General features: G+C 37.7%; 1 protein-coding gene across 8 annotated transcripts in view; it reads right to left on the reverse strand.

Annotated features, from left to right (window-relative positions):
* CTNND2 (catenin delta 2) overlaps positions 1–22,920 on the reverse strand; it is a 640,487-nt gene that overhangs the window by 615,891 nt on the left and 1,676 nt on the right. The gene's annotated exons all lie outside the window — the stretch shown is intronic.

Raw genomic sequence — 22,920 nt, forward strand, 5'->3', positions numbered from 1 at the left:
ACAAATACTAATACTAGAGAAAAATAAATCTATTGTCTATGGATTTTAAGAGGCCAACAGTCCAACAATCCAAGTAAAGTGACTACAGGACAGTGTTAGCATCCTCTGAAAAAAAGCATCCTATAAACAAAGATGGCTTGAGTAACAAGCCTGAGTAACCTAATACAACTGAAGGCAATGCCTCATCTCTCCAGGCAAATAAGCAGCAGTCATGCACTGAAACATGGAAGAAGTAGTCCAAGGTGAAAACAGGCTCAGAATTTCATTCTTGTGACAAATAACCCAATATATTTTTTAAAACCCCAAGAGCAGTAGTGCCTTTAAGCCAGGCTTCTAATTAGCCACACATAATTGAAATATGCAGCTGTTAAAACACTGAGGATAAAAATAAGCACAAGAATAATTTTCTACTTGCACGTGCAGGTCTCTCTCAATTAGTTATGAGACGCTCTATTTCTGAACTCCTAAGTTCACTGAAGATCTGTTACTACTATAATTGAGGGAAAACAGAATGAAGTCTCATTATCATATGATCCATTTCAATTTATAAGTAGAAATGATTTTTTTTAAAAAGGGACAGTTTTCATCATTAAACTCTTACAAGAATTACCTTGTTCTGAACTATGTATCATCATATAACAATTTCTAAACCATTTGAAGATGCCTAGGTCACACTGGTCATCACTCTTCAGAGAAAGTATCATCACAAACTGGCCATTAAATTTTGAGAGAAAACAGGATTTAAAAGACTAATGCATGTTGTCTTGGAATGAGCTAGACACAGGCACTCACAGAGCTCACGTGCTTCCTTTATTTAGGAAGCACTAAAATGCAACATGTTACAAAACTATGTTGTTTGACAAACTCTCCATTTTTCATAACGGCTACTTTAATTTCCCAATAAACTTTTTTAACCACTCTTTTACTAAATGCCCAGAAAACTAACAAGTGTCACATTTAACAGGCAACAAAATAATCTGTTCTGGATATAAATACTGGGAAATGGACAAGAAGGTCGATATAAAATATTACCTATAAACCAGCAGTACCAAGAGGAGAAGGCCAGGATATTCACCAAGAGGCATGCCAGGATATATGGCTTTAACTGTAGACTGATATGACAGGAATGCATGAGAAGGAGAATGCTATCACTCCCTGTTGCTAATAAATCTAGCTCTGTGAGTAAAAACTGATACAAGCTACCCTTAATTATGTATCATTAAGAACAAAAACACAGTGGTATACTAGACTGAAAGCTGAACTTGTAGGTGTCTACATTGTTAAAACAAAAAGCTACTCAATAGTCAGCTGGATTTTATAAAGGTTATCAGCAGTTTTTACTGCAATCTTAGGAAGAGATCTTTATTTCTTACATAACAGATTTGGAGAAGAACATGCTAGAAATATCAATCCCTTTTTTCCCCCCCTCTCTCTTCAAAACATAAACAAATGCTCTCTTGCTCTTCATAACAGAGTTAAGGTATTTAAAATTAATAAAGTTCAATTAGCACACTTGAGAAGCCTAAATTAAATTTCAGATGTGCAAGTCAGGTAAGAAGTCATAGCTGCAGGAGAAACACAAATTGCAAACCCAAGCATCACCACACTTCAAGGGTGCTGGAAACTTGTGTTCTATACACATGGAAGAGTGTAAGCCTCATAAATCTACTCCTTTATAATATTATTAAGAAACAGAGTGGCACATATCTTTTCAAGTATTTGGATATTCAGATATTGCCACGTACCAAAATACTCAGTAAGACTGTCTTGCTTGAGGAGTCAGGTTTAGGAATGAGCTCTGGAGTTACGACAGGGAAGGTGCCCAAATGGCCAGCAGGACCAGGGCAGTGACTGACCCTCTGTACTCGGCCCTGGTGAGGGCACATCTCTAATCCTATGTTCAGTTCTGGGTCCCTCTCTGCAAGACAGACACTGAGGTGCTGCAGCGCGTCCAGAGAAGGGCAGCAGAGGTGGTGAAGGGTTTGGAGCACAAATCTGATGAGGAGCACTTGAGGGAGCTGGGGGTGTTTAGCCTGGAGGAAAGGAGACTCAAGGCAGACCTTATCACTCTCTACCACTGCCTGGAAGGAGGCTGCAGCCAGGTGGAGGTTGGCCTCTTGTCCCAGGTAACAAACAACAGGACAAGAGCAAATGGCCTCAAGCTGCACCAGGGGATGTTTAGATTGGATATTAGGAAAAAAGTCTTCACAGAAAAACTTGTCAAGCATCAGAACAGGCTGCACAGGGAAGTGGTGGTGTCACCATTCCTGGAGGTATTTAGAAGATGTCTAAATGATAATGGTTGGATTCAGTGATCTTAAAGGTCTTTTCCAACCTGAATGACTCCATGATTATGTAACAAAAATGCACTATACAGAGCAATCCTTATGCAAAAATGTAGAGGTTTTTGCATTTTTTTCTGAACAGAAGGTCATCATTTTAAGGCTACCTCACCAACGTTGTTTGTTTCAGAAAGTTATCATAAACATTTATTACAAAAAGAACCCTGAGAATTTGGCTCTGTCTTCCTGTGTTTCTGCCATATTTGGTGACATCATACACCTGTGAAAACTTCACCTTTGTAGCTTAGCAAACAGCTGTAGCAGACACCAAACCAACTCCGTCTCCTGCAAATTTTGTTACCAGTTAACACTTTTTCAGTTTGCTTTCTAAAAAACCTGCATTCATTAGGCAGTAAGTCATTTAGCTAAGATTTGGAACAGACATTTGTGACCCTTATTGTTCTAAGACAATATTCAAACCAAACAGACAGACAAACAGAAGACCAACACAGAAAATCATCAATCGACTACATCCAGTACCTTTTACTGTATATTAACAAGGATACTATCAAAGCCAAAGTCTCCCTTGCATTTTTGATAAGCAGATAGCAGCAAAAACCCAAAAACAGTGAGAAAAGGCAATGAAATGCTATGATTTGCTTTCTGGTGCTGGTTTTGTGGAATATTTCAAGAGCGAGATGGAAACCTGATAGTTCATAAACTTGAGATGGAGAAAGAAGCAGGTCCTTAGAGCTGCATGTGAGATTTTGTTCATGATTTAAAATTTGATAAGATTCTTACATTCCACCATTGTGAAATGAAAACAAACTAGACCTGTGTTTACCTATAAATATATGGTTCTCTTGGAACTATCCCAGAACCAATGGTAATAGAAGCAATAATATCAAAAATGTAACCAACAGTGTTACCTTTGGTGATTTAAGTAGAAATAAGTGAGCTTCAAGTGTTCTTTCAAAAACAAGGACAGAATACACAACTAGCACATTGAACACTGAGCAAGTGAGAACAACGTAAAGAAAAACTTCTGAAGTGCATTAGCTCAGTAATGAATTCAATAGTAATGTCAGAATATATCAGCACTTGATATGCACAATAGAATAGTTTACCAATAAGACTATTTATGTGTTTTAAAAATATATATAGCATTCAAGAAATATATCCAGACAACTGTAATTTGGTGGGTTTATTTCCATGATTAATTACAACAAGTATTAAAAGTCTAAATTCATTTATAAAATCAATTTGTTCATATTAGCCAACTCCAAATCTCATTGTTTTATTTGCTACAAAATCAAAAAGCCATCCAACAGAAACCACTTTCCCGGGAGGTACTAACAGTCTGCAATAATTTGATTCATCTGGCAAAGGAAAACAGCTTGAGCTTCCCTATCATCTTCTGCAGGTGTGTGTTCTAGATCATGATCCACTCCAGAAGGACCCTTTCAATACACCTGCGGTGTCTCACCTGACTGCACTGAAGGGAAAGAATCCTTAAACATTATTTTTTCTTTTTGGAGATTGTTCAACTAATTTTTAACCCAATAAACAGCATGTTATTTTGTTGAGACAGACTCATCCCTCCTCCCTTCTGTGCTTTCCTAGAAATGACATCAGATTTGCTTTGCACTTGCATGACTAACTTCATAAATAAAACTTTTTGGTAAAACAAATTGATTTTGTCAATTGTGCCCATTAGCCTTGCCATTCCAATAAGTCAATATTTTACTGAGACAATCTTTAGCTAGTATTTTCACCATGTTTTCTCAGCACTCTATTCAAAGTTAGAATCTCCAGTTAAGAATAAATGCTACCCTTTTTTTTAACAAAGTTTTTTTTTTTTCAGGCTCCTATGTCTGCAATGTTTTTAAGGTTCTCTTTAGGCAGGTCAGGTAATTGATTCACATGCAGCACAATTTCTGTAGACTAAATACTGATCTTGATCATAAACTGTAAATGTTGTTAATACATCCAAATTATTGAATTCCTTTGGAGATTACAGAATTTGGGGCAAATCCCACTGGTTTCATTCATGTAGAGTTCCACTGATGTCAATAGAATTTTGATAATAATTACGGACAATATATGATTGTGTTGACCAAAATATAAAGATCTCCCATAACTTGAAGGGTGGAGGCAATGGTCCTAGGTCATATACAAATTCCCTAAAGAATCTTATCTTCTAGCAGGAGCTTCCAAATCCCCACAAAACTCCTGAAAACATTCTTCCCCAACTTTTAATCTGTGCTGATATATCACTTTATGATTAAAGGCACATCATTACTAACTATAACCTCTACAGCTGTTGAGGTTGTGTGCAAGGCTGCCATTGAGAAGAATTCCTAGGAATATTTCAGCCTAAAATACATGAGCACATCCAGGTACTTTTGGCACACCTATACAGAGAGATACAAGAAACAAAGCACATTTCATGTCTCTTACAAGGGGCAGCAGGAGCAATTACCAGCCAATTGCTTCTGATAGTGTCCTCATCGCCCCTAGCTGCTGATGATAGGCAGTGATGCAGCTTCATACATTGTTCAGTTGGCAATACTTTGTCATGTACACGTTTAACTGCTAGAAAACAGTGTTTCTTAGAAAAAGAAAAAGAAAAAAAACAGGTCTAGTTACTCTTAAATGGTAGCTACATGACAAGAAGTCAATTAGAAGTAACTACTAAGAGAATCTGTTCCTGGAACTTCTACCCTGCACCAATCTCCACTACTGAACTCCTCCCCTTCCTCCCAGCTCTGTTTTGGGGTTTTGGGGCAAGGGGGAAGTTAGGTGGGTTTTGGTTTTGTTTTGCTTCACTTTTAAAATGCAGTGTGTTCTTAATGCTAGCTGGGCCTTTCTAAAACCTGGCAATGGTGAAGGGCAAGATTATAGTTACAAAGGAATGGGAAAATCTACAATTTGCAGACATCTAGAGCCTGCTGGTACGAGAAGCCTTGGTCAAATAAATAGTACTTATCTTAGTGTATGCCCTGCGTGACATTAGAAACATGATGTATTATTCCCATTTGGAGAAATTATAAATAAAGATTAACCAAGTTTTTGTAAAAAATTATTTCCAATGCCAATTCTGTCAATCATACAGTCAGTGCCTAGTATAAAAAAAAAAAAAAAAAGCCTACAAAAAAAGATTATTATCACAGAGTAGAAAGACTTCAGAATAAAATTTAAAGGAGCAGGGATTTTAAAGGTACCTGAATTATTGGGAGCAGGAAGAGCTTTTAGGGCCCAGTCAGTGACCTGCACTTCTGACATTACTAGTGCAGGACCCAACAGCTTTTTTAAGCAAAACCAGTTTTTGGCACCCTCTAGAGGTTTTGCTCCCACTGAGAAACAAATCAGAAGATAGATATCTATCATAAAATTTAGAAGAGCTTATGTCCCAGAACTCAAGCCTTGAACCAGCGAAGCTTTTTACAAAAAGGTTTATGCAAGAATGCAAAGCTAATACATCAGAAAATCAGTCCTGGTTTCATTCTTTGTGATCAGATTGTTCATCTCATTCCATCAGCCCAGGACTTTTGGATTTGTAAGAACAACTAGAAAAATAGATGACAAGTAATACTCCCCTGTAAAAACACAGGGGAGTATTACTGTAATGACCACATAACTGTGTCTTTATAAAAATTATTGTTTCACTTAGTTTATGAGAAAATTATTGTTTCACTTAGTTTATGAGAAAATTAATCAACCTGGAAGAAAGCTAGCAATATAATAGATCACCCTATTTGCAACACTATTAAATAATATTCCAAGCCTCTACTGTCACATGGATATATTTTTATAGAGTTGAAGCTAAATTTTGTTCATGTTCTCTGAATAAAAGCAGAATTAATAATCCAATTTGCCATAATTTTTCCAGACACCTTCTCACAAAATCCTGTCCATACAAAATATGAAGGGAAAATAACTTTCTATTGCAAAATTGCCTTCTGACTTTTCGACCAAGTCGGTGTTAGGATGCCATTTTCTATATTATATAAAGAGGATCTACCTGTTCAGATCTCAGTAGATCATGATCTTCAGGTACAAAACAAATATGATCAGGAACAAAGCATTAATTTTCTGCTATCATCACTCTATATCTAAAAATAAAGGGTATTTCAAGCAGATTTACACAACTTTCTCAAAACAAAGCAGAAAGCATTAGCTCATTTTAGATGCTTCATTATTAAAGAAAAAATCCCATCAAAACATTCTGCAATCTGAATATTGAAGAAACATTTCCCATCATCAATTGTATCACAGAAATTCTAACCGTGAAGTGTTTGTTTTTAGAATTGTTTAAAATTGCAAGCATTAATCCAGAGCTTTCCAACCACTGGTCTTTTACTGCAAATATCACGCCTTGATTTTCTTAAGAAAGAGATAAAAACAAACAAACAAACAAAAAAACAACCAGAACACATAGATTAGGGTGTCCAGGGTATCCTAGGAGCAAAAGGGAAAAAAAGGAGGCATGTTATATATCCTTGGCCCAGTCCTTTTCAACATGTTCATTAAGGATCTGGATGCAGGACTCACAGGAATACTAAATAAGGTTGCTGATGACACCAAATGTTGAGGAGCTCTTGACTCCCTTGATGGCAGAGAAGCCCTGCAGAGAGACTTCAAAAAATCAGAGGGCTGGGCAATCACCAACCATATGAAGTTCAACAAGGAAATGTGTCGTGTTCCACACCTGGAATGTATGGACAGACTGACTGGAAACAAGAGGCTGGAGAGCAGTGCTGTGGAAAGGGCCCTGGAGGCCCTGGTCGATGGGAAGTTGGATATGAGTCAGCAGTGCCCTGGCAGCCAGGAGGGCCAACCCTGTCTGGGGGCATCAGGCACAGCATGGCCAGGCAGGCACGGGAGGGGATTGTCCTGCTCTGCTCTGAGCGGGGGCAGCCTCACCTCCAGTGCTGGGGCAGGTTTGGGTGCCACAATATAAGAAAGGCATTAAGCTGTTATAGAGTATCCAAAGGAGAGCCACAAGGATGGTGAAGGGTCTGGAGAGGAAGCTTTATGCAGAGCAGCTGAAGCCACTTTTTCTGTTCGGCCTGGAGAAGACTGAGGGGAGACCTCACTGCAGTTACAGCTTCCTCATGAGGGGAAGAGGGGCGGGTATCAACCTCTTCACTCTTGTGAACAGTGATAGGACTCAAGGAAACAGCACGAATCTGAGTCAGGCGAGATTTAGGTCAGATAATAGGAGAAAGTTTTTCACCTACAGTGTGGTTGGGCACTGGAACAGCTCCCCAGGGAAGTGGTCATCATTCCTTGACAGAGCTCAAGGAGCATAAGGGAAATGCTCTGAGGAAAATGGTGTGATCCTTGCATGTCCTGCACAGGGCCAGGAGTTGAACTCAATGATCCTGATAGGTCCCTTCAAATGTAGCATATCATTTTGTATGATTTTATACATATACTTCTCCAGTTCCAGTATCAGACTAATTTGAGACATACTCATCACTTTATTTGAATTAGATTGCCGTATCAGTGAGTGGTGAAATGAAATGAAGACCAGTGTTAATAAAAATCCTACAGCATCTCCTTCAGAGAAAACAGTAATGAGACTCTTGAAAAATCCTGATGATGGCTCCTAAGGGATGCAGCTCTAGCTACTGTGAATTCTGAATTTCAGGAGACTAGCTCTTGAATGTAGAAGAGGTAATCTCAGACAAGGCTGAATGGTGCTGCACAGGCACACTGACTGCAGTCTTTTGGACCATATTGGAAATAATGCAAAGATCCTTTACATCCTGAAATGTCTAAGTCTTCAGGCAGCATTAGGGTATTTCCTTTCTATCTGCCTGTCAAGAAAAAAAGCCATGGGAACTAATGCAAGTGACATCCTTGGGACAACTACCACATTCAATGAACAATCTGAAGACCACACTCAAATTCCCATTCGCAGAGAAGCCAGTTGTTTATTGTGTTAAAAGCAAGCATCAGTGGAAACACATCAGGCCCACACCCAAGAGTCTTCCATGGTCCTAAACAGCTTCCATTCCTGGTTTGAAGCCTTGTTCTTCATTCAATATGAAGTAATAGTTAAACTGATACTACAGTCCATTAATATCTGAATTTCTTCGAGACAAAGGAGATGTCAATGCTTAAGTCAAAGAATGTGAATTATGAAATACAGCAGAACTGTGCACAGTTGTCCAGACATGGCTTCATCAGTAATGCACAGAATGAACAAGTCACTTCCCTCTGAAGCCCAGGAAGTTGTTGGACCTTTTCTGCCACGAGAACACACTGTTGCTATCCACCAGGAACTTCAGATCCTTCTCTGCAAAGCTGCTTTCCAGCCAGCCATCCCCAGTATATAACTGGCACAAGAGGTTATTCCAACCCAGGTGCAAAACTTGGCATTTGCCTTCATTGAACTTCACAGCTTCCTTCTTCTCTTTTTTCCAGCATGGTAACATGTTTCTGAACAGCAGCACAACCCTCTGGTGTATCAGCTACTCCTCTGAGTTTTGTATCAGCTGCAAACTTGCTGAGTGCAGCTCAGTGCCCCATCACTGAGATTGGGAGCAAAGATGTCAACAATACCGGACACAACAGGAACCTTTGGTGTATCCTGTTAGTGCCTGGCCTCCAGCTGGATGTCATGTTGCTGACAACAATCCTTGGGCCTGGCAGATCTGACAGTTTTCAGCCCATGCCACTGTCTATTTATTTCTTCCATACTTCAAAAGTCTGAGTGTGACCAGATTATGAGATACTGTCAAAAGTGTCCTGTAAAGTCAAAATAAACAACACTTGTTGCTCTTCCTTCATTCCCCATGGTCATCATATCTCACCATAGAAGGCCATCGGACTGCCAAAGTTTCTCTTCTCCTTCATAAATCAATTATGACTACTCCCAATCACCTTCTTATCCTTCATATATTTGGATAATATTTCTGGGAGCATTTTCTCCATCACCTTTCCAAAGACTGAGGTGAAGCTGACTTGCCTGTAGTTCTCCAGATCATCCTTCTTGGCAGCAGGGATGATATCCACTTTCCTCCAGTCCTCAGGAACATCCCATGATAGCCATGACCTTTCAAAGATAATTATTAGAGATTTTAAATCTCATACAATTAGTATGTAAGTAGAATTTTTAAAGTAGATGATGAGCAGATGCCATGATAAAGAGGATCAATACAAACTCCTCCACTCTTCAGTGAGCAAATATGGCAGAAATGCATGAGAAAGAGAGAGATATCACTTTCTGCTGCTGGAAGAAACTATTGTTTAGAAGATGGTTCTGAAGCCCAAATCAGCTGTTCATTAGCATTTGAACAGATATGTTCTTGCATCTGTAACACACCAGAATAAAAGGAAAGGCCCTACTGGAAGCATCCTGAGAGAGTTTGATAGTCACAGATCAATAATGAGATGTCAAAGAATTTCATGTTACCACAGTAGTGATGAGTGAGCTCAGGTTTTCTACCACTAACAGCAGCCTCTGCCCTAAATCAGGAAAAAGGAGTATCCAAAACAACCTAGTTAGTAGCTGAAAACACAGGAAATAAAGCCTAGAGCAAAGCTTATGGGAGGAGACAGAGTAATGCCAGGGAAAGATGATGAGCTGTGGGACAGACTATTGGAAGTAGAAAAGATTCAAAGTCTAACCATTCTCTGAGCATATAAAAATACCTATACCATGGACAAAGGAGGTGATGTACTCCGCTATATTCACACGCATGGGTAAACAAACTTATCTCCTAGAAACTATGGGTTTTAAAATTAATTTTCTCTTCAGATTATATCTGTAGGAAATACCGTTGTCATTCATGCTGAAGCTACCCTTTCAAGGTGTAAGTGGTTTGTTAACTCCACAAGCCTTGCTGATTGTAATCTGACAACCTAGAGGAACAATGGATGAGAAAAACAAAGACATGCTTTGAGCAGCTCCTAGAATAAAAATGTATAAAACCATAAGGAGTAATTGCCTTATGTACATGCTTTTAGGATAGTGATATTTAGAATAATTAGAAGGCAGATGTTCTAAAATTCACTGTGAATTTCAATAGACCACGCTATCAAGGCTGACTACAAGTATATAAATGGATAGAGTTGATTAAATTAGATTTCTCCAATAAATTAAATTAATTTTGCTCAGCAAACCTTCTTTAATTATTACTTTGACTGAAAGAGCAGCACCTACAAAAGCTATAACTGAAGTTTCATGAAATTTGTTAGGTTTAACACATTTTCTTTTTCAAATTGATGTTGCATTAATTATAGTTTTGAGAATGTATTATATTGCTACCTGTAAATTATTCCAGAACAATAAACATAATCTATAGTATGTTCAAAACCATTATATATTCTTGCCATCAAAGCCATTACCTTTATTTGTTGAGATATTTTACTTTATTTAAAGCTCATGAAGTGATAAAGGCAACTTTTACCTAATAAAGTAACTACAAATAAAAATCTGTGGTTACCTTCTGATCCACCGAGCCAAAGCCTAGGGTGCTCAGCCACCTTGGCCTCTTCCCCTTCGCTTTCCTTCTTGTTTCTTTTGTATTTTGTTTGTTTATTTCTCCTTGCAAAATGAATGCCCAGAAATACTTTATCAGAAAAGACCACTTGTGAGAAACTATCTTAAAAGCGCTCAGATATTTTCAGACAAATATTAGAATAGCATTAATGTTTTGTGAAAGTGAAAAAAAAAAAAAAAAGGCTGCAATACTGTTCAAATATTCTAGGGCTTTCCTATGCCAGCTATTTTGCTGAAACAATCTCCAATTACGCCAACATCAACTTGACCTTTATTAAAAGAAAACCTATAGATATGAGGAGTTCAAGCATTTGTCCCTCATCTTCCTGCTCTGAAATGGCTCCTTTTTGCTTGAAACAACAAAGGACTCAAAAGATTACTCTTGGTACCACAGCAAGGCTTGAGCAGATATTGTCTGTCCATTTGTCTCTTAGCACATAATGAAACAATAGCAACTCCTCCTTGTAAATTAATACAATGCCATTCCTTACACACTCTATGTTAATACAATAAAGTAACAGTGTAGTAAGGGACCAGCAGCAGGGTACGTGCTGATGCTTTCTAGGGCTTCATTATCCTTGCCAAAGCAAGTTTCGAGTTTTGTTCTTTAAAATTCTCACAGAGAAGGGATCTAGTACAGTTTACTTCTTCCCCCACCTTGTTTACACTCCTCCAAATTACTCTCTTTATACTTATTTTTGTTTTCTTGAAGATTTTCTTTTAAAAAGCTCACTAATGACATTTTCTATTTTGGAAAAAAAACCCTCTTAAATCACATAGAATATGTTGTTTCTTGTTTTGGAAAAAAAGTTAACTTTTATGCCACCCATGCACTGAGAGCAATGTAGCAAGAGCTTTTTGCTTAACCAACATGGAAAGGGCTACATGCTGTAGGAGACAGAGTACATGAGCAACCAGGATCCTATTTTCGTGCTTGTTCCTGACCTATTTTCAGCCTCTCTTGACTTGTTTTCCCTTCAGCAGTCTTGCTAGATAGGTTTTTGAACTTTCCAGCACAAGGACCATCTGTGAGTATGTTTTGGACAGCACAGGTTCAACAGGGCTGTGATCTAAGCACGCTTGTCAAAACACTGATGTAATACAAAATAAAGAGCCACCACTATGTTTGATTGCTTAGATGATTCCAGTCTGTTCCTCCATCTGCATTCTTGCATATGGTCTCTCATACATGGTGCAGTTAATGAACCCACAGCACGCAATTTTCCAAACGTGCCCTGGGAGGGAACTGGTTACACACCACTCTGCAGGGGCACAGTGCTGGAGCACAGTCCACGCTGTGGTTCTGTTTGTTATTGCAGAGCCACAGATAGACTCAAGAGTGTCGAGTTCACTCTGTATTTCAACATGGGAAACTGGGATATTTACAGCTACCTTCAAAGTCCTGTTCTAATTTAGGGCTAAGGTCCAGTTCCATAAAAAAATTAGCCTACTGAAACTCCGTCTCAATAAGAGGCAAATACGCTTCCACTCAAACACGTAGAAGTTTGGTTTTCTGTAGGCAGAATGGTAAGACAGCTAGAAACAACAGCTGCAAACAGGCATACTGAAGGAGTCTCCTGAGGTTTCCACTATGAGCTACCCTGCATCCAGAAGTAGCAGCTTCGGGCCCTTCACAACATATTTTTGCACCATAAAACTATTTCAGGGGTAAAGTATTATCATAAGCTGTAGAGTTTATTAAAATAGTAAAAAAAAAAAATCCAAAAAGGCAAGAACAGAATTCATAAGGCCACAGCAATTTCCATGATATTCTGTTTAACCCATTAATGACTGTTTCAAGAAAATCAAATAAAAAGTCTATTCAAAAGAGAAAGTCTGCCTGGCAGAAATAAATAATAAAGAGATAGAAAGTATTGCTTTATATGCCTGCTATGTTTTGGGTAATATTTGAATGTCATATTTAGTTACTATTAAAAGCTCTGCATATTTCTTCAAACTTCAGAAATTTTGGATGTATAAATGCTCAGACTTTTGATTGCAAGTCCCTTTTATTCTTCTCTTCTACACATATATGAAAAATGTGAAGATTAAAACATCAGAAATATTGCACAATGTTCTATAAATTCATTCAGCAAAGTAAGTCACCTTCTTGAAGGAGCTCCAGAATGATTCATGTGCAAAAAAGAAAAAGCTTTGTGCTGGCCTTCCTTTCTTCAATGGTTCCTGTGAAATGCAGATGTATAGCTGTGCCTCTGAAATACATTTTGTATCTAAAACTTGGTATTGTGAAATGAACCACAAGTCTAACCCTTTCCTTTCACAGACTATGGACAGAAATGCAAACTTTGGATACTGATAACACAACCAGAAATAACTATTCTTTTCCAAGTTTCTTGAATGCACATATATTTATTTGTAGGATATTGCTATTCAAATAAAAGTTTTAAAATAAAAATGAGAGGGAATTTGAACTCCATAAGTTTCCCATCATGATGTTAAGAAGTGTGGAAGCCACCTGAAATTCAGATTAGAGAAACTTGTTTACTGGTTTTTAAGCAAAAAATATCTGTTTTCTTACAGTGAGACAACAAAACTACAGTAGTTCAAAATACTTCTTGTACAACCAATTTAAGTAGATGGTGTAAGAGAGACAGACACCCACCAGGGTCTGTATCAAGGTGCAGGAACATACTTAAAGGTAGAAAAGTCTGCATAAAAGTGGTACAAATTTTCAGTGGCTGTTCCCACTCAGAGAGAAGAGCAGCCTCAGCAGTAAGTGGTAGTGAACAGCACCTCAACTCGCCTGTATAATTCGTCGAGAACCTTCCATGTTGGAATGGTATGACCTGAGACATGTGTCCAGTTTGGGGACAGCTAATGGAAGCAATATCACTGCAATAAACCTTCTATTTCCATGGAGTTTGAGGACAGCTAAAATAATTTTATTTTTGCAACTTATTCCCTTAAACGTAAAACTTCCTGTATTCGATGTGAAAGAGTTAGAGACTGGTCATGTAATTCACAATACTAGGTTTTAGACACAACATTTATTTCTGAAGCATGGCTATATGTCTGCATTCGAAGACTGTGTCACTTTTCCATTTGTCCCATTCCTACTGGTCAACTCATCTTTTTAATACCCACTTGTTCTCTTTTGTTTAGCAAAAACATGAATGCACTGCACTGTGTATACAAATTAGACACTCCTAAACAAAACCTTGTGACAAAAACACCCTTTTTTTTTGGTCATCTGCCAATACTATTTAGGTATTAAATCCAAAGTGGAACCAAAAGACCACATTTAAGTAAAGATTTGTTAGAAAATATTTGAAAAACATGGATACTTGAATGTTATGATGAGAATATTAAGCCCTTCAAAAATCAGAAGTCCTTGCTTCTTTATTACAGTATTTTACTGGAGGCATCCTAAATACCTTATGAAAAAGTGAATTTAAAAACAGCAGAGGAAGAATAAATTGCTTTATTCCCACAAATGAGTATTTCCATAAACTGAGCCACTTGTTTAAGGAGGTCTGTACAACTTCCTAGAGAGTAATTCCATTTGATGACAAGCCTACTACACTATGAGGTAAACAGACTTTATACTTCCAGAACTCTACAGGTCAGGAAGAATCTTCCAGTAAGATAAGTTTGCTAAACAAACTAGTATTCTGATCTTTTCCTTTTCTTTCCCACTTCTCCACCATTTTTACCCCTACCTGTAAATCATATATTGACCAAATAATATAAAAACTGATAACTACTACTGAGTTTACTTGTCCTGCCTGTTTTATGATAATAGTGTAATAACTGTAATTTTCTTAAACAAACAAACAAACAAAAATGCTCAACCAACCAAAAAACCAAACCAAAAGCCACAAAACTAAACTACTGAAACAGCTCACCCCAATTGTTACATGACAAACATTATCTTGCAGAATTACTAAAGAATCAAGTGAAAGAAGGCTGGATAAATAGAAAAAAAAATTTTTTTACTAGGAGACATCTAGTAAAACAGAGAGGTCCTATAGAATCAGTTTAATTTCTGTTACCAAATTCAACAAGAGTAAAACTGGGTTTTGCCTGGGGGAGATTACATTACATTGCTTTTAAGATTAATATGCAAGTTATGTAATGTGCATGCAAGAGAGTAGTTTTTACATTTGACAGAGGTGCAACTAATTCCATCTGTGTTTATAGCACAAAAGTGGAATATATGCATGCATGCATTTCTTAAACATGTTCAAACTCTATTCTGTTTATCTGTGCAAGGTGTTCTGTTAGAACTGATGCACTTCAGTAAATAAAACACTCCCAAAAATATATTTCTAAAAGTATTTGCTAGAAATCATGAGACTGGATCAACTACCTGTGTTAAGAGATTGAATTAGCATCTTTCCTATTTATTGACAACATGAAAACATAGCAATTATACCTTCCAGTCTGCCTCCCTGTCCCCAAATTCCTAGCCAGCCATTTTTGGCCTGCTATAACCAGTCTCTCAGATATTCTTTGCTTTGGACACTATGTACGGTAAAAACAAACAAAAAACTCCAAATGGAAAGAAAACAAACCCCAAAATGTAAAAGCAATTTATATTGCAGACTCTTTGGCTCCTTGACAGACATCATTGTTCCAAGTCTGCTCTGTCAATAGATCACCAAAGATCTGCCATTTGGGGACCTGAAATATTTCCATCATCACTGATCAAAAGCCAAGTATCTCCTCCCTGGATATGTTAGAGGGGAGACTGCTGAGAGAGTCTCAGGCAGAGCGATCCATCAGCAGTGTCAGCCTGAGGACTCCAGTGGGCAGAACACAGCTGTGAAGGAAACCCTGCTCCCCCTCACTGGCCAGTTCTCATCTAAGCAGATATAAGGGCTTCACACACCAACAGGAAAATCAGGTTCTTTGAAGTGGCTTTGCTCGGCCAGCTTTCCAACGAAATTACACCAGCATGCTCAGGAGGTCAGAGACGCCAGGTCTCAAAAATGCAAGATGTCCCAAAATCCTAACTGTAGGTCAAGTTTATGTTGCACTTAACTGTCACTGTCACGTATAGCACACTCCTCAAGTGCTGGTGTTGCACTTGCTCTCAAAAAAAAAAATTGAGTACACAAATTTTATTCTGGAAATCAAACTAAATTACTTTACATATCTGTGTAAAGTTTTATTCACTCTAAGCTAAATTGAAGGTATAAAATATGATCAAAACCTGGAATTTTGTTTTTACCACACAAAAACAGATGTCTCCTCTGCTGAGTTCAAATACTGTAATTCTAATACACTAAATAGAAGAAACATTTATTACTCACTACAAAGAATTCACATCTCTTCAGACTGACTGGCCAAAAAACCACAAAGCAAAACAAAACAAACCAGCAAGACCTATACACGCACAGTATCTCCAAGACTTAGGGACAGAAAAGTAAAAATTAATAAGCAGATTACTCTTGGCTACTTTTACTTACAAGGTATTTTTAGAGAGGGAACATGTAAGCCAACTAATCAAAACTCAACCTCAAGAAAGGCAAAGAAGACATGTGAAGGTTGTGTTTTACACCATAACTTTCCACTTCATCCACATACAGTACTTGCTGAACAGATCTGTGCTACATAAGACACACAGAATGTAAGGAAATGTTTGTTCTTTTCTGAAACGAGGAGTATTTGCCATCCTTTGGGTGCTCATTATGAGAGTCTGCATTGAATTAAGTGCACAGGATCCCACTGGAAACACTCAGGAGCTAACAAACTTCCATAATTTGACCAGAATTACATTATCTGGATTTTTTTAATTGAAAAAGCTATGTAATGACACATATTAGGAAGGCCTATGTACCTGAGAGTATTAAGCAATTGCTTAGCAGAATAGTGCATTGTGCTTCACAAACATAACATGGCTTCATGATACCAAAGATTTTTCGGTATCATGAGTCTGCTTTTAATGCCAGTTCTTAAAACTTGTGATTCTAAATTTACCCTTTGATTAGACATGTATGTGTCTAATTAAGCTCAACCTGTCCATTCTTCTTTGAAGAGATTAAAGTCAGAGTCCCCCAAGACTCCTGAGGCTCTGTGCAATAATTTAGTTGTTCTTGGTAAAGGCAGTAGAAGTCAGAAATGAAAAATAAGTGCAATAAGCTGCCAAGCTTGTCAGAAACATTTTCAAACAAAAATATTATTAGTGAATCTATAAAATCTGTACGGGACTATCATGTTTATTATGGAAGAAAAAGGGGAATCGGTGTTGCCTGTCTCCTACACATTCAACTACAGGATGCTGTAAGTCATCAGTAAATGAAGTAAATCCTCGAGGTCTGTGGCAGATTACAACCCCCTTATTTTTTTCCCCAGAATGGACCAAACTTTATCATCTGAAAATCACACAGACATAGCTGAGAAGCATCTGGAATTAACCTGGTAATCCATAAGCAGGACAGGACTTCCAACCTTGTTACTCAAAATCTTTCTGTTGGGAAGGTTAGCACAGTTAAATGTCAGAAGTAAAGAAAACAGAAACCAACAGTCTTCTGTTGCTTTAATTGTGACAAAAATTTTGAGAATGCATTCTGTACTTTTGACACTTATAAAAAAGAGATGTACTATAACACAAGTTTTGCCCTGTACTATCAGATGACATACATCAGCACTGCAGTGGAAATCCATATATAAAATCACATTATTCTTGTAACTCAGGCTTCAAAACTATTTGCAGCAAGAATTCCACGACTCATCAATTACTGTCAACCTCGTTCATTAAAACACAAACTTTTTAAAATACCCAGAACTTTTTTTGTTCTAGTCACTGCATTTCTGAGCACACTAGGTCAGATGAGGTTAGGCACTGAACTGAAGGTTCAGATTACCATCATGTGGTGATCAAGGATAGAGGTGCTTCATTAGAAGTATGCAGAAAGTATCAAATATGAGCTATCATTTTGCTAAAAACTTTCAAAATGCTCACAGACTAACCTAGATTTTGATTTGTAAGAATTTACTAGCTATACCACTCTGTATTTAGTACCTACACCTTTTAGCCCCAACTCCAGTTTTCCATGAGACTTTAATGTCTTGATCACACAGAATCTGACCTACTACAGTATCACGCCATGCACAAATTAGATGATGCCATTAGGCATGTTCAAAGTTGCCCTGAAGCCTGGTTGGCATAAGAAATGTGAGAAAGTGATGGTGTTATGAATGTCTCCAAGTATCTGCTTATTTGAAGAACTGACTCTACAAACTCTGGCATACAAGACAACAACAAGGTTTGTACAGGCAAGATTGACACGTTTAATCCTGAGGCATTTCCATTGCTGAAAACCTTTAAGTTGTTGTTTCCTTAGATAACTATTCTCCGACCTAGCCTTCTGCCTTCTCACTCTGCTTTTCACTGAATACGAACATCCATACCTAATGTCATGACATTTTTCATGCAAAAAAGAGCATGAAGAAAACCCTTTTGCCTTCCCATATGCCAAGCAGGTAAAGCAACAGTCAACCTCTTATCCAGAACAATTATTTTTGAACAAGCAAATTTGACCGGGACAACCACAACCTGGTTTTGAAGAAACCTGATTACTACCCAGCCAACATGCCAGGATTTGATTCATTTACGGCATCTTCAGAAAAGTTACACTCTTTGCTCATATAAATCTAAAGTAATGCATTTATTAAGAAACCAAAACAAACAAACAAACAAACCACTAAAAAAAAAATAAACCACCACAAAACCACCTATAGATCAGCTACCATATCAGAAACATACAAATATATGAATTTCAGCATTTTGGTGGAAAACCGTAAAGAAAAACTAAAAAGTTCACATCCAGTGCTTGTTTTCTTGCCTTTCAGATACCCAGCTTCAAAAATAGTAGGAGTCTCTTGGGAAGCAGGAATTAAAATACCTTGAAACTCATTGTCTGGAGCCTTGAGTTACCTCTCAGACCATCCTTGCCAGCCACCCTTCCAAACTGCTTGCTGGTTCTGATGGAAAGCATATACTTTTACAGGATGAAGATTACAACCTATAATCATCCTAGTGGAGCTAAAAGGTACAGCAATTTTCTACCACCACACTGAAACCTGTCTCTAATAACTTTCCCAAGCATCTTAGCAATTTGAATGAAACTATGTAATAAAAATCTGAAATAAATGAATGTGTAAGGGTTAAGTCTTATTCAGTGGGTTGAAAACAATCAAGAATCCCATCAGAATACATATTTACACTACCTGTTTACTTCATTTGGCTGCCTTCAAATATTCAGCCTTAAAGGGATATCTTGGCTACTTGGTTGAATAACAACTGACAGTATTTGAACAGGAGAATCTACCCATGGCTGAAAAAAAATGTTTATATTACATTAAGCAGGCAAATTTAAGTTACACTGTGGGTTTCCAAAAGTAATTTTCTTGACCAAAAGGAAGCTGCTGTACTGTGAAGATTTTTGGGAGATGAAGAAATCAACTGTAAATTTGGCAAGGAAAAAAGAATGGAAGACAAAAACATCAAAAACATAGGAGGGGAAAATGCAAAATCCTCCCCTACAGAATGTTTTATGTAAAGCCTCTTTGGGTCCCAGATATTTTTGATTTTGGATGCTACAAGTCAAACTCTACATATTTGTGGCTTCTTAAAATAAGCAAGACAAGTGGAAATAATAGTTCATTATATAGTGGAATTACTATGATTATCACAATAATCAAAACAAAATTTAACATCAAACGTGGTTATTTTATTTAATATACGAATTTTAGAAAGTTAACACAGTTTTGGCAGCTCTGAGAAGCACAAAGTTTTAAAGTTTCATTACAAACCTGGGAGGTTTCTTGGTGGAGTTTGGCTTTTGGTGGTTTTTGTTGTTGTTTGTTTTTTTTTTTAAGAGGCTTCAATAAAATAGGGAGCGACCAAAAGGACAAGATAATACATTCTGTTCCATGCTTTATGTGTCTCAAAGTTATTGCTTATTACTATAATAGAATTTTGTAAAGTAGAATAGGCAGATTAAGAGCCAGTAGGATGCACTAGAAGTTACCACGCCAAGAGCAATTTAAACAAATATGAAATTCTTGCTCTCATAGGTAATGAAATATTTCTCTGTTTCTTAGTTCTAGACTAAACTGGCGGTTTATATGAGAAAAAAATCTATTAACATGGCAACTGGTTTACATAAAAACAGATACCATGTTTCCTTTTCAATACTATTGAATTTAAATTTTGTCCAGCATAATGCCAGACAATCTGGTCAGGCAATCTGCTTTTACAATCCATTCACTACACAAAGTTAGCACATCCCAAGGGGAGAGAAGAAATTGTTTCAGTGTGTCATGCTGCATTCAGATTTCTTTCCAGGTGAGCCTAACTACCAAGGAGCCATTTAGCCAAAGGGTTCTGTGGCTCTGCACTGCATGAACAGAGGACTACTTACCATTCCTGCATGGAGACTTCCTATCCATAGGAGAGAAAATACTTTTCCCACCATGCCCTCATTAAAAAAGGTCAGAAATACAATGTTTTTCCTGGTATAATATCTTCTGTCCTGACAAAAGCAATCTCTTCTTTAAGAGCAAATGTGGTTTAGTCCTATTTGAGAGTCATTCTGTCACTTAAGAAATAAATTTTATTTAAAACTGCTGCCTCTATTAAGGTCCATTGTTTACTTGTATGTTATTAATAATTCTACTACTAAACTTAATATTATGCAGTTAAATAAGCATCCAAAATTCATCCTCTAATAAGATCTTACTGAGAGCTTCAAAGTAAAAAAACCAATCCCGTTCATTTTTGTCTAACCTCAGCTGTAACTTCAAATATCAAAATCCTCATGACTTACAAGCACAATCAATAAGCATCAAACCCACAGGTCCTTATTTAAGTGAAGAATATTGTAATAATGCATTTTCCTTATGTTGCTGATACTCTTGTAAACAGTTGCTTCTAGGATAGAAACATATGCTTGAAATCCTAGTAAGAATATGCTGGAATTTCCACAAGTGATCGGCTTTAAAAATCATATCACACTGAACCATGAAATAGAAAATGTACCTGAAATTTAGTGCAAAATTTAACACTCATGAGTTCCGCTGATTCTGTTATCTGCTCCATTTACATGCCAATCTACACCCCTACCTAAAAAGGCTTTTCTTAAAATCCTTAAAATAAACTGCTCCAGCACTTCCTTTGTAGCATAAGTTGATTTTACACGTGTCTTGAGCAACAAATACTCAACACCGAACCATAATCATTAAATAGATACCATCCATCAGCAAAGGTAAATTATGCAAATCAGAATTATGCAAATACCTTTTTTTTTTAGTTGCTACTATTTCTATTTTGTGCAGCTGTCGGTTAGAGTTCATTGTATGAGGATGAAATTATCTTGGTATTGTTATCGAAAAAACCCCACAGCAGAAGTCAGAGGCTTGTGTCACCGATGAGCTATTTATTGCTTTTAATATCCATTAAGGCACCTGACAAACAGAACTCAAGCCCTGTAGCTGGAGTCCTCTCCCAAAAGCATCTTTCTTACAACCCACAAAAAGTCATGCAACTGCATTTGGAAATAAATACTTTGCTTCCTACCAGCAGCTTTGGGGGATATTTCTCTCCGTAGGTATACATAACATAGCCCGCTACTCAGTTTTTTTCAAGCCTCTCTTATATAACAGACTGCAAAAATCATCTCTGAACAACGTGATCAAGATGTGATCTCCTCTCTTGGAACTACAACATTCAACATAATCTCATTCAGCCGAGTCTGGAGCTATTAATCAACTTCTTACTAACGATGACGATCGATCGCAAGTTCTCTGCAGTTTTGCAGCTGATAGTCAAGGCTCCTAAAGGATCATGTCATTCACAGATCTGAATGAGACAGCTTCACCAACTTGGCTCAGAAATCAGTCTTACAAGGGTATTTGACCATCGTGTCATGTTTTGCTTAAATATCACAGTCTTTCTAGGTGGTTCGGGTTTAGTGTTGGGGCTCCTCCCCAGATAAGCTATGTAAAAGCAAGGAAAGCCCCAAAGCCACTTGAGTCTCAGAGGCACACAGGTAGGATATACAGCAGCTTTCTCTGGAGACCTGCCCTTAACCCCTTCGTGCCACATCATTTATACGCTGGCCAACTAACTAGGCTGTCTGAAAAAGATAAACCCAGCCTTTATGAGTTACATAATCAGTTTATTTTTTGAGACGGAATGAATATATCCCGAAGTACAGAATGATAAAGATTTTTTTCCCTCTCTTGATTTTGCAAAAGACACAACAGACTTACATAAACTCCACATAATTCTGGGTTGTCCTCTCTCTGTCTTGAGGTACGTAAGACTTGACGTACCCTGTGGAGAGGTTTGCTACAAAGCAGAGCTCAGGCTGACTCACTGTTTTCACTTTACATATAGGCTACTTATAAAGACTTTGAAAATAAACCTGCAATGTGAAGTTTTTGCTTTGCCTTGTTATTGCCAATAAAAAGGCATACATGTTTTCAGGGGCACAGATATCAGTTACTACAGTTACTGAAGTTAAGAGCTGGGTGTTCAATAAAGGAGCCTGTTCATTTCTAAATATTTCTCCTAAGTTTTAGATTTTTTTTTTCCTTAATGCATAGGGTTAACCGTGACACCCTGAATCCAAACAAAGCACACCCTAACAAAGTATAAGAAATGTAACTGCACAAGATACTGTATGACACTCTTACATGTATTCATCCTTCCAGTCCCTCCAGGGGAAATTTAACATGGTTTCTAAAATTATCCCTCTTAAGGGTTTGGTTTTTTTTTCATTTTTCTCCAAGATCCCCAGCCAGATGAATTTGTGTATTACATGTACTGCCTGTGCCGCTGCACCTCCTTCCTCTGTGGTGACTTGATTCAGTTGAAGCTACGATTTGACCGATCGATGCAAGCACATTACACACCAGAATAAGAGTAAGGTAAGGGTAAAGGAAAGAAAAGCATCTCTCCTTTCAGCCATTAAATATAGATCAACGAAACATCACAGCGCACATCGCGGCTCCCCTCCCCACCCCCTCCGCCCGCTCCTCGAGCGCAGGATTTCGCAGACGGTGGCTCCAAAGGAAGAACACACACCCCTCACACCCTCCGCACACACACACACACGGACACACGCACGGACACACACACGCAGCACAGAC

Source organism: Prinia subflava, chromosome 1 (genome assembly GCF_021018805.1).
Source record: "Prinia subflava isolate CZ2003 ecotype Zambia chromosome 1, Cam_Psub_1.2, whole genome shotgun sequence".
Classification (NCBI taxonomy): domain Eukaryota; kingdom Metazoa; phylum Chordata; class Aves; order Passeriformes; family Cisticolidae; genus Prinia; species Prinia subflava.